Source organism: Somniosus microcephalus, chromosome 6 (genome assembly GCF_052327205.1).
Source record: "Somniosus microcephalus isolate GS21.2 chromosome 6, FLI_Smic_1.0, whole genome shotgun sequence".
Taxonomy (NCBI): Eukaryota; Metazoa; Chordata; class Chondrichthyes; order Squaliformes; family Somniosidae; genus Somniosus; species Somniosus microcephalus.
The window spans coordinates 50,552,591-50,565,690 of record NC_140992.1 but is presented as its reverse complement, the minus strand read 5'-3'; the positions used below and the strand labels follow the sequence as shown (position 1 = coordinate 50,565,690).

The following is a 13,100-nucleotide window of genomic DNA, read 5'->3' as shown; positions in this document are numbered from 1 at the left end:
ATTTTAACTGGGGACCCTGCTATTGTGAGGATAACCCAAATGGTCTGGTAATCTTCTTTGGCAATTACATTATGTAATTTGAGAGAGCTTAGTTTCTTGTTTCCGGAGTCGCTATCGCTCTTCTGGTCTTCGGAGCTACTGTCTGTCATCATTTGTACCTTTCTGTGCTTTTCCTTATTGATTTTTTTTCAGTTAGTGGATTTTTTGTTTCCAGATCGGCATACACGTGTAATGTGTCCCATCTTTCCACATTGCCTGCATGCTTTGTCCTTGAACCAGCAGTCCCTCTGGTCATGGTTGGATCTGCCGCAGCGATAACATCTCTCGAAACCCCGTGTCATTTCATGGTGCCGAAGTCCTGTGGCTTTTGCTGTATCTCTGCAGCTCCTCTTGCACTGAAAGCCTTGTCCAGTGTCAAATCTTTCTCAGAAAGTAGCCTTTTTTGTGTTCCTTCACTTAGGAGACCGCAGACGAATTCGTCTCGTAGAGAATCTGCCAGTCCTGCCCCGAATTGGCAGTGTAGGGTATCAACAATCTCCTTAAAATTCTTGTCCATCGGTTCGGCTGGAGTGATTAAGTTTCATAACAGCTTGTATGTCTTTGCGCCCATTAGATTTAGAAGTACTGAAGCTTTTTTTTTCAATCTTCTATTCCATTTGCGGTGCAATATACCTCCACTCTTTCCACATATGTGGTCCAATCCTCTATCTTGTTATCAAAAGCATCAATATTGCCAGACTTAGGCATCTTAGGGAAAAAAAAAAATGGCGCTTCCCGCGCTTTTCTATCTTTTCTGCAGAAAAGATATGGTGCTTCCCGCGCTTCCCCGCCGCTGCTGCCGATGACAACGCTGTTTCCCGCGGTTTCCGTTCTTTTATTTATTTACAGTTGGAGACTCGTTCCCGCCGGACTCTCTCTAGGTCTGAACGCCGACCTGCTTGCAGCGCCAGCCGTCTCCCGAGTGCTCCCTCCCCGTCTGTTACTGCTTGCCTCCGCTTTTGCTGCTTGGCCTAGCTGCAGAGCCAGCCGCAGGAGCCCCAGCCAGACGCCCAGGAAGGATTATTGCAGTACCTGCCACCAGCTTGGCTAGCTGGTGAAACCACAGCTTTTTCTTTTTCTTGATTTCTTTTCAACTTTGGATGCCAGAGGAATCGATGTCCTTGAGGTGCTGCCGAATTGCAGGTAAGTCTGTTTCCAATTCATCGCCTCTGTGTGTTGATAGAGACACTGAAGACAGGAGTTGGTTTCATAGGTGTTTACTAAACAAAGTCTGGAGGGGAACTAACTGATACAACACAATATACAGGCTTATATAGCCCGAGTGGCCATTACCGGCATTACAGTACACCTGGGGCTCTTAAAGGCACATACACTACAGAGTGCATCTGATGATTGACTCTGTTCTTCCTCTGTTGGCTGCACCCTACCTAGCTGGATCCGATGGCATCATAGTCTCAGAAATACATCATTCTTTGTAACAATTTTTGAAAGGCCTCCTTCTTTAATAATAGGCAGTGATAGATATCAAATAAATTCCTTGAAGAATTCATAACTATGAAGTAAAGGGGCACCTTCCTATTCTGTAATTGTTGTTGGAACCATTTATTTGTGGGTTAATGCAACCAGTCCTGTAAGGTAAATGCAGGTAATTGGTATTCCACATTTGCACATACTAGTAAACTGATGGGCTTTCTCATACAGAATATCATTTATTTTGAGATTCCACTGCTGAAGTAAAATTCTCACCACTCTGTTCAGAGAAAGTGCTGCTAAAATCAGGCCCCATTTTTCCTAAAAGTCGTCTTCCTCAAACCTTTCAGACATTGCCACGATTAAAATAAGTTCTCGTGCCATCTCTCCTTGGATTTCTCTAGGCCACACCTCCATTTTGTACAGTGAAACTGGCACCTGATCAGGGTTGTACTTTCTAATCCTCTCGCATTGCCGGGTGTCTCCCAGATTCGAAGATGAATCTCCTGGGCACTGCTGCGAGCAGCCTGGGAGGAAATGCGGTTGGAAAGTTCATACCATTGCAGTGAAGCTTTGAAATAACCTCTAACTTATTATCCCGTTGGCTGGAAAAATTCTACACTACCCAACAAGACAGAAAAAACAAACTCTCCCTGCCCCTTCCTCGAAGACAGTAAAGTTTTTGTTATTGGGTTATGATTAGTTAGAATGGCTTGGCAACATCCCTGAGTTTATATTTTAATTGGCTTTTTTTCCCCTCTTTCTGAAAGGTGGATTTCACAGTGGGACGTGGGAATGAGCAGGTTCCAGACCGTCTGGTACTTATTAACTTGCTTATCTGAGCATCAAGAAGCTGGATTTTGAGGTTTGTTTCATCATTGTATTTAAGGATTGTTTAGAGAGGTGTCGATATAACATAAACTGCTGATTTAGTATTTGCTATAGAGGTTCAGTTGTTGGTGCTGGTGTTTAAAGGGCTGTTTTGCGTGCTCCATCAGTTTGAATTTTTTCTCCTCCACAGCTCAAGCTAAGGTCCTGTCATGGGGTCAGGCTGAAGCCTCCTGTGCAATTTCTTTGCATTAGTCTGCATTTGTTCTGAAAGGTTTGTGAACCACGTAAACAGTCCCAGAACCCTGGAGTAGGAAGTAAGTCCAATAAGAGCTGTCCACACGTGCTCAGCGAGCAGGGCAAGCCGGGCAGTAACAGACAAGCTGCTCAGTGCAATACAGGAAACTTCGCGATATCCGGCACCGACGGGACCGAGCTGCTGCCGATCTATCAAAACTTCCGGATAGACTAGCGCTAATGTTGAAGGATACGGAGGTTTTCATCTCCATATCTGACAACAAACACTGTTACTTAGCAACAGCTTGTAAACACTCGGCTCTTGGAAGCGTCTCTGAAGCTGTTGCTAAGCTACAGAGATGCTTTCCAGAGCCTGACTTTTTTTTAAAAACAAAAAAAAAAAAATGCTAGGAGAAGAAAAAAAACCTAACCAAAACGGCTGCTGATTTCTGCCGTTAGATCGAGGTTTCCGGAAATACAACCTCCGGATAAACCAAAGTTTCCTGTAACATATTTGCAAACTGCGGGCAAACATCGCATGAACAAACCTCCAGGAAAAGTCCCACTAGAGTTGGCAACCCTACAACTGACTGAAATGTAAAACAGGAAGCGTGGCACCAGAGAAGATTCTCTCCCTAGACAAACAGCAGTTATAGGATTAGTGGAAGAGCAGATGGGTACAGTACCATAATAGTTATGTTACTGGACTAGTAGTCTGCAAGCCTGAACCGTGAGTTTAAATCCCACTATGGCAGTTTGAGAATTTGGATCAAGTTTTTTTTAATATCTGGAAATAAAATGGCTATCAGCAGGAGTGACCACGAAGCTGTTGGATTGTATTCAAGGACAAAGGGCCTGGCTTTGCTGATTGTCAGTTTCTGTAGGGGGTTTCTCTTGCTCTTTCTGGTCTCCTGCCAGGCTTCGTGCAATAATTACCCTTGAGTGGTTCGACCCACTCCCCCCTACGGTTCTAGACCTTGGACTTAGGTGCAGAGAACAGTAGTGCAGAGAAAAAACTCAATAGACCAGGTTGAATAGCACGAAATGGATGCTTTTATTTTTAAACAGTTTGAAGCATTACAAAATACATATCATAGGCACAGATTAAAGTTACTACAATCATGCACAAATTTATGAACTTGACTCTATGGAAATGGGGAACACACGGCACATCGAAAAAGGGGAAACACATTACGATTTCCCTTAACTCCCTCCCCTATACCTAAACTAAGTTTCGACCTGGGGAACTTGGGATCATGCTCACCACTCTCGAAATCGCGAGAAAGGGGGGTTCGCAGCCTTTTTGGCACCGCTTTCCGTCGTCACGTGGATTTGGAAACTTCTGGCGCAGTCGATATTCTCTCCTCCCTCGAGGCGGTGGGGTAGACCCAGCCTCGATGAGCGCTCGTTAAGGTTGAGATCCACCAAGTCAATTTGGGTTCATGGAGCAGACCCAGATGCAGGCTATGCACTTGGGAGAATCTTGTGGCATCGATCGCCGGTTCTCCAGAGGGTTTCTTCTCCGTCGGCCTGGGTCGTCGATGATCTCCCGACCCCAGTACCCGGGCCACCCTCGTCGTCTTCTCGTCGTGGCCGAGCCTTGTTTGGCTGAACACCGACCACGTTGTCCTTTTACCGAAACCGTCCGTCTTTAAAAAGACGAAAACGTTTTCATCGATCTGCCGAAGTGGAAGAGGCGCCGATCCGGGCACCGTCCGCCCTTCGTTCGTTCCTCGTAGAAGAAAGTTCTTGAAGAAAATGGAAGCCTGAAGTCGCCCAACAAGAAAGCCGTGGCAGTGAAGAAGAAGTTGTTCAAGTAACCCGGAGTCCGAAGTTTTTTAGATGGACTTTCAATCCATAGTTATACTCTTTTGGGACAGTCTTATCTCCCGCCAAATCATAGTCCTGTCTTTGTATTAATTTTGGCGGGCAGAAATCTCTGCAGGGGCGCTTTGTCTTGTAACGGAGCCGGTGATAACTTAAACTGGCCTTCCTGGCCGATAATGTCTTTCAATGTCTTTTGCATTGTCACCGTGGCTCGGTTCGCATATTGATCGGTCCGGACATTTTCCTTGATGGCTGCTAAACGGTTTTTCCTTTGTACGATAAATAGGTATAAGTGTTTTTACATTGTCCGCCCATATCTTGATGGGCCCCATCCTGTACTTATAATCCATTGAATATGTATGCTGTTGCTCTGAGTTTCGGTTCCCAGAGATTGGCTTTCGTGGGCTCACTGTCTTCAATCCACAAGCCTGTCTGGCTTGCAGTAACAGAAATAAAATGGTTCATAAACTGATCACGGGGCCTGGCGGCCATTTTGTATGCCCTTTTATCAAAGGTTTTTCTGTGCAAGCTTACTTTGGTCAATAAACAGTCTTAATTTTATCCAGTTTTCTTGCGTGATTTTTGCTGAAATTGCGAATCTTACAGGCCCCCCTGTGATACTGATAGCTTGCTTAAAGTATCAATAATCCTTGATGAGCAAATTTTCCCTGATTCCCCACATCCAAACATTCCTGGCACTTAACTATCTATGCCCCTCACGACACATGCAGTTCCCATTTCCGGAGAAAAATGAAAATTACCTCATGCACATTTGGAATCATAGACAGCAAATCTTAAACTATAACACCTTCACCTGTCAGATGGGCAGGGGTTGATACCCTTTTGCGCCATCTGCATGCATCTTTTATTAATCCAAAAAAACTTAAGAACAACTAATAACATGACAATACTTATTTCCTTATAACCCAAAACAATCAACAAAAAAATTTTTTTTTTTTTTTTTAAATGGAGGGACGCTTAATCTTATACTAGCAGCTTAGAGTGGGGTATCTGCTTCCCCCATCTGCACATAGCGTTCTCTCCATTCTCCTGTGTTCTCGTGCCTCTGGAGGCGTTTGCCTCTTTTGCAATGCACGAAGAGCAAAAATATCACAATCAAAACCTGACATACTACTAGGATATGGGATGCTATTCTAATCCAGGCGGGGACCTCTATGTTGGTGAACAAGTCCCACCATGGTGGGATGGTTATATCCAATATGTCTTTTCCTATCTCTAAAGTCTTCTGCTCCAGTGTATAGAAATGTTTCTGCGAAACTATAACGGCTTTTAAAACCTTGGTGAGGTGTTCGGGAAGAGGGGGAATGACATAACCAAAATGCGCGACAAATCGTTGTAAGTCTGTGAAATTCTCTTTGATAGTGATGTGTACAGTGGAGGGCGCAGGAATGGGAACAATTCGTTGTTGTGCCACTTGAACCTCGGCCCTGGGTTTGAAACAGAAACTGCTATCACCGACCGAACACCACTCGTGTTGTCCATATCGGTACTGAGGCGCTGCAGTGGTGACGCAGTATGTCCCACCCCCGATATATGCTACCTGTGGGGGCACATGGTCCTCTGCCATTGCCTCCATGGTGCAATTCACCGGCTTCGCGCTAGCGGTTCTGAACCCGCACTGTGGTTTCAAAAAGGCATTCAAGTGCTGGGGACACAGGATGATGTGTGCTCCCCGGCTCCGACATCCCGAGAGGTCGGTGCCTGTCATCGTACGCTCCCATCTGATGACGTAAGGCGGGACCACTGCGTAACGAATGTGTGCGCCCCCCTGAATGACTCCAATGTTCTCTACTCTGTATACCGGGGCGGGCTTTGCTGCGGGACCCAACACCGGCATTCTTACTACTATTCCCATAATAGTGTGATTCGAATGTCCGCAGTCCACTGGAACTGGGTATGCTTCTGCGGCTAGTCTGAGCTGGCACGGGCTTAATGCATTCTCAAAAGGGTGGAGCGCTTGCAAGTGCTTGTTGCTGATCCAGGACGGGACCAAACCCTGTTTTAAATCCTCAAGATTACTGCGGCCCTCGCCCAATAACCACGCCCCGTACAGCACACAGGCCTCGTTTTGCGCAGCTTGATCGGACGCATTCCGATCCTCCTTAATGAGTGCATTTACCGTTCTCGCGTGTTTCTCCAGCTCAGCAATTATGTCCTTAAAGTGTAGTGTCATGGCCTGGTCCTCATGCAACTCAGAACCCACGACCTTGTTTTCGTCTGTCAATATGTTCCTTAACTGGGCTTTTAAACCGTTGATCTGTGTCTGCAGTTCCACGTTATCTAGAGCGTTGACAACAGATGTCCCGGTATTAAAAGCAGTGAATATGTCATTTACAGTACCCCTTCTTTGCCTCCCGACTCGATCCAAAACTTCTGGCGGTGTGGTGTATAATTTGTCTCTGTCGATGTCGGCAAAATCAAATTTGTAAAATTGTCTAAACATACTGGTTAACAGGACCTGGTATAATTGTTCCGTTTCTTTGGGACACCACTCCGGCAATCTTACCTCAGTGAGATTTAAAATCACTGAGGCCACCGCGTAGTGTACCCCTTGGTACAGCACCTGACCGGTGGGTACCAATACTAAACCGTTTCCGGGTCCCCTGGTGGTGGTTGGGCACCCTCCTTTCTGGGCTAGTGCTACCGGAAGCGTGGGCAGGGGCTTGCGTGGGCGGGTGATGAGTTCAGTGGCGTTCACCGGAATAGGGGAGTATGGGGCTCCGCACGCTCGAGTGCTAACATCCCATCTCATCCCCTTCCCTTCATCCTGCCACTGCCTCTGGAAGAAGATGGACACGCCCTTGGGGCAGACGCGTCTCGAACCCCACATACAGACATATATTCCCTCATCCGGTTCCCACCATTTGTCCCAACACACACGTAATTGTCCGTGAGTTCCCGTAATAGTCCGATGGGTATTATTACCCAGTCGCTCCCACTCGACCGTAGAGTTTCTCATGTCCTTTCCCAGCTTTCGTAGCCACCACCATCGCCTTGGTGGTACGTTCCCATTGCACACCAGACAAATCCTCTTTCCCACGGTGACGCTGACTCTGGGCGCTAGGATCCTCACTCGAGGGCACGTTAATGAAGTCTCTTGGTAGGCAAAACCGAAATTGCTGGAATATTCCGTAGAATTCGTTCCCAGCCAACCTGGCCATCTCCCTTGGTGGAAGTAGGTGGCGGTTTCCTCTACCTCTCGCTCCCCCGTCCCATCCGTTGCGATGGGGGCCGTGTCCCCGGAGCACCCGAAAATGATGACGTCCTTGGTGCGGCCTCGGTAGGCCCACCCGCACCCGATCGCCATGAACGCGACGACAATCCTTTCCATCGTATCCCAGGTTTCTGTAACCAACAAAATGATGTAGCCGGGCTCCCGATAGGTGCTGGCCTAAATTAATTGGACGCGCGGGTTCCTGGACCCCGCTCCCTAACAAACACACATACCGGGCAGACTTCAAAATTGTACTCTTAACACCATATACTTTACATTCCTTAAACTATGACCATAATTACCTATCTTAACTTATGTACAGCGCCGCCCTCCGTGGGGCGGCTTTCCGAATCCCTGTGAGGTCTGTCGTGTGCCACACCCTGCGGTGGGGCTGCATTGATCTTTGGCCTTGATCCCCCGCAGCCTGTCGCTGCTGAACGGGGATCATGTCTTCCTGGGGCTGCTTTAAACCGTGGTTGGGGAGGATGGGGAGAATCTGGCCAAAATTTTCTGGGCTGGGGCGCTCGAGCTGACCTACGAGGGGCTGCTTTGGGTTGGGCTCCCGGGGCCGATGGACCTGGGGTCGTGACTGTTACCGTCACAGCCTGTGGTTCCTCCACAGCTGCCGGCTCCAGCTCCCCTTCCTCAGGCTCCGCCCCCCCGGGGTCGGGATCTGTGGCTTCCGACTCCACCTCACCTGTCCCTACAGGTAACGAGTCTTCACCCCCACTCCCTACCTCCCCCAAGCTTGAGTCGAGGGCGGGACTGCCGTCCTCTGACTCTTCCTCCTCCGTGATTGGGTCTAAAGCGAGGTTGAGCTGTTCGGGCTCTCCCCTGCCTAAATCCCATTCAAAAGATGAGACCTCCCACTCCAATGGGATGGCCTCTCCCTTCACGCAGGCTACTGCTCCAGCCTGTGTGGTCTGTGACTCTGTTACAGGCTGAGGATCTTTGTTCTCAGACCTGGTCCCCTTTGGTGGCCCTGGTGTACCCGGTTTAAACAGTTTACACTGGTTGATGTGAAACCATTTGGTACGTCGGGGCGTCTTCACTGCATAAACCATGGGGCTGGCTTTGTCTACAATGTTGTATGGCCCCATGTACAGTGGTTCAAAACTCCCTACCCTGGCGTAGTTTCGGACCATGACCTGGTCCCCGACTACCCACTCTTGTTGTTTCCGAGGTTCCAACAACAGTTTATTTCCCTGGTGCTGTCTTCCCATGTTCCCAGCCGCCTGCCCATAAATCTGTCTCAGGCGCTCCAAGAGGGTTTGGGCGAATTTGTCCCGTTTCACCTCTCGGAGCTGGCCCTCAGTGAGCACCGGGGCTAGCACATGGGTGGGTGTTCGCATGATCCTTCCAGTCATTAACTCGTGCGGGGAATACCCCGTGCTTTTGGACTGGCTGGCTCGGATCCCCATGAGGACTAAAGGCAGGACCTCCGCCCATTTCTGGGGCGAGCCCATTGTCTCTTTCCTCAGCTTTTCCTTGAGGGTCCGATTCATACGCTCAACAATCCCGGATGACTGGGGATTGTATGCTACATGCCACTTTCCCTCAATGCCCAAGAGCCTGAGGGCGTTCTGCATTACTTGACCGGTGAACTGACTCCCTTGGTCGGACTCTACAAAACGGGGGAGTCCCCACCGTGAGAACACTTCCCGAATCAAGATCTTAGCAGTACCCAGTGCCGTAGCTGTTCTGCACGGGAAGGCTTCTACCCATTTGGTGAACACATCTACCAGGACAAGGCAGTACTTATAGCCTCCCTGGGCGGCGGGCAGGGGCCCTATGTAGTCGACCTGAATCGACTGCCATGGTCCCTCTACCCTCCTGATGTGCCCCATGGGCACCTTCCTTTTGTGGGGGTCTGGGTTGTTAGCAGCACACACAAGACAGCTTGCGCAGAACTCGCGGACATCGTCCCGAAGTCCCGGCCACCATCCCGCCTGTTCCACCCGTTGCCAGGTGACCTCAGGTCCGGGGTGTCCCGCTCCTGGACCCTCGTGGGCCAATTGCAGGAATTCCCTTCGGTGCTGCTGCGGCACAACCCACTGCTCCTTTCGGAACAGCATACCTTCCTTGACTGTGAGGGCTGCCGTACTGTACGGACCTTCTACCTGTTTGCCCTCTGTGATGGCTTTTAGGACTGCTTTTAGGGCGGGATCCAGGGTTTGGACGGTCTTTAGGTCTGGGGGCGGTGTCACCCCTGTGTTCCCGGGAATTCCCTCCCTGCCTTGGATCGCCGCCACGGGTCCGGGTTCGTATGGGTCCCAGAGAATGCCGCTGCGGGCACCCTCCCTGGCTAGCGCATCCGCCTGCTGGTTGCCCTGACTGCGGGGTTCTGTAATGGAGTGAGCCTTCACCTTATGGATGAACACCTCTCCTTTCTCCCCCACAGCTGCTAGGATCTTCTCCAGCAAGGGCTTAACTGTTAAAGGCCGCCCGTCCGCGGAGGTGTACCCGCGTCGGGACCAGATGGCGAGGTACTCCGTACACGAATTGCACGTGAACATGCTGTCTGAGCAAATCGTGTATGGGGTTGGGAAAATCTCGGGGTGGGTAACCACGTACGCCACCGCGGACAGTTCAGCCTGCTGCGCGCTCATAGTGCTGGGGAGCTTAATTGCCAGGGCAATGTTTGCCGCAGGGTCATAAACTCCACACCCTGTGAGTCGCTTGCCGTCAGCTACAGTGCTAGAACCGTCTACGTAGATCTCGCGGCCCGTGGGATGTATCCCGGCCCGTAAACCTATGTTAACTTCCCATACCCCTTCTACGGAACATTGATGGGCTGTCCCGGGATATGCCATATTGGCTGCGAGCCTTGGCGCGCAGAGGCCTTTAACTTTGAGATCCATCTGGGAAAGGAGGAGGGTCCAGCGTGCAATCCGAGCGCTGCTTACGGTCCCATCCTTAATCCTCCCATCCAGAAGCATCTTCGTGGGGGTGTGATGGGTGAGGAGCGTAATGGGAGAGGTCCCTGTGAAGATCACTGATCTGTTCACAGCCCAATGCGTGGCCAGGAGATGCCGTTCGCAATTGGAGAAACTCCTCTCCACATCCGTGAGCACCCTGGAGGAATAAACTACTGGTCTTAGCTTGCCGTGCCGCTCTTGGAGCAGTACTGCGCTCAGGCTGTCCCCACTAGCGGCTACCTCCAGAAAGAACTCCTCTCCCCCATCTATGGCCCCTAGGGCTGGCGCGGTCTGCAGATCTCTTTTCAACTTCTCGAATGCTGCCTGGCACCCCTCGTCCCAAGACCACTCGACTCCCTTGTGTAAGAGTCGAAGTAGCGGGGCCGCTGTGGCAGCATAGTCCTCGATGAAATCTCTGCAGTACCCGGTCAATCCCAAAAAGGACCTTACACCCGTTACTGTGTTGGGAATCGGCAGATCTTGTATAGATTCCCGTCTGGCCTTATCTATGGCTCTTTCCCCAGCGCGGATGGCCAGACCCAGGAATTTAACTTCCTGCTGGCCGATCTGCGCTTTCTTTGGGTTTACTTTGAAACCCTTCCTTTCTAACAGTTCCAACAATTCGGCTAACAGTGGGCCGTGCTGCTCCCTTGTATCTGTGAACAGGAGTAAGTCGTCCACATACTGCACTATCTGGTTGGGCTGGCTGAACTCTTTCAAACTCCCCGCCATACACTGATGGAAAATGCTGGGGCTGTTGTGAAAACCCTGTGGTAAGCAGTTCCAGGTGTACTGTTGCCCTTTGAAAGTAAAGGCAAACTTGTACTGGTCCTCCCGCCGCAGCGGAATGGACCAAAAACCGTTCGAGATGTCCAGCACCGTGAATGTGGTCGCCGATGCTGGAATACTCCCTATTAAGTCTGCAATTGCTGCTACCGTGGGCGCGCAGGCTGGGATATTACTATTGAGGACTCTATAGCCCACCGTGGCTCTCCACGAATTGTCCGGTTTCTTTACCGGCCATAATGGGGAGTTCACGTGGGTGGCTATCGTCCTCAATACGCCCTGCTGTACCAATGAAGATATTGCTGTCTCCATGTCGGGTTCTGCCTCCTTGGGGAAATTATACTGCTTTTGGGGTCGGATCATGGGGTCCCCGTCTACGCTGACTTCGAACCCAGTGACTCTCCCGCAGTCGTGCTTGTGGGTGGCGAACGCGGTCAGATTTTCTGACACACGCGCCTGCAAGTCCGTTGGGACGTTTGTTATCATGAGCTCGAGATCGTAACCTCCTGATGGCTTCATAGTGCACAGGGCCCCCTTTTCTTCCTTCCCCGGGATTACGACTACCTTACCTAAACCGCCCTCGGCTCCCCAGAGACAGTGATTTCTCAGGTCCACGAGGATCCCGTGTTCCACCAAGAAATCAGCCCCGAGGATGCCTTTTCCCCCCCCCCCTCTTTCCACTTCAATAGGATGCACGTCCATGTGGTGTGGAGCGCTCCCAACTGAATGGAGAGCGGGAGGGAGTGCGCGCCAGCCTGTGCTCTACCCGTGAAACCCGCTACTAAATATGGAGCCTGGGCGGACAGAGGTGAGGCAAAAGGTTTGTCCGTGTGGATCAAGGTACACGAAGCTCCCGTATCCAACAGGTAACTACCCCTTTGTTTCTCCACCTCCATCTCCACCACAGGTCTTCTCCAAGCGTCATAGCGGAGCGGACACAAGTAGATGGGCTGCGCAGGCGTCAGTCATTTAGGTGTTTCGGCTGGGGTCTCGGGGGCGATAGGGCTGTTAGCAACCGCTACCTTCCCCTGCCAGGTCATCAGAGACCGCATAGTCTCCAAGACTGACTCGATCGCAGCGGGGTCCACAACCGCACCACCCCCTTCATTCGGGGCAAAAGCTACGGTTGGGTTCTGGACTGGTGTTGGGGCAGCGGCCTGCACTTGTGGTTGTGCTGGTGTTGGGGAAACTCTCGGGCCATTGGCGACTCGGGCTTGGGCTCGATCTTGGGCTGCGGCGAACTCTCTCTCCCTCTTATCCTTCCAAGGATTCCTACAGTCCTTGCGCCAATGACCCTCCTTCCCACACCCGTAACAACTGCTATTTGCTTGGGGATGGCGATTTCCCTCTTGACGCCATTCCCTTTTTAGCAGAGGCTGCGGGTCTCACCTCATGCACCTTTCCTTTCACAACAGGCGTTTTCTTGCCCTTGTTGTTTCTATAACTGATCGTGAGCTGATCTAGTACTACTTCCTCCGTGGAGCGGGCGTTAGTGGGGTCAAACCATGCTTTGGCCTGTTCCTTCACTACTGGCAGGCAACCTGCTACCAGGCACCGAAGCCAGTGAGCCCTTTGTTCGCCATCCAGCCCGGCCCGGGCCGGCCCGCCCGGGCAGCTGCGCCGATACACTGGCCACAACCTGTCGGCGAAAACCCGTGGGGGTTCTCCCTCTAGCTGCACTGTCTTTTCTAAACGGAGGAACGGAGTTCCGTCCCCCTCCCATGATCTCCAGAATCTCATCCCGTAGCAACTCATAGTCCCTGTGCCCTCTCTTGCTCTCGTCAGGGAGACACTGGAGG

The 13,100-nt window shown here is 50.8% G+C and overlaps 1 protein-coding gene across 1 annotated transcript in view; it reads left to right on the top strand.

Annotated features, from left to right (window-relative positions):
- Positions 1-13,100, top strand: part of LOC147115709 (UDP-GlcNAc:betaGal beta-1,3-N-acetylglucosaminyltransferase 7-like) — a 36,116-nt gene that overhangs the window by 10,996 nt on the left and 12,020 nt on the right. The window contains 1 exon segment of the mRNA XM_085990189.1: positions 2,241-2,335. The gene's annotated coding sequence lies outside the window, so the exon portion shown is untranslated.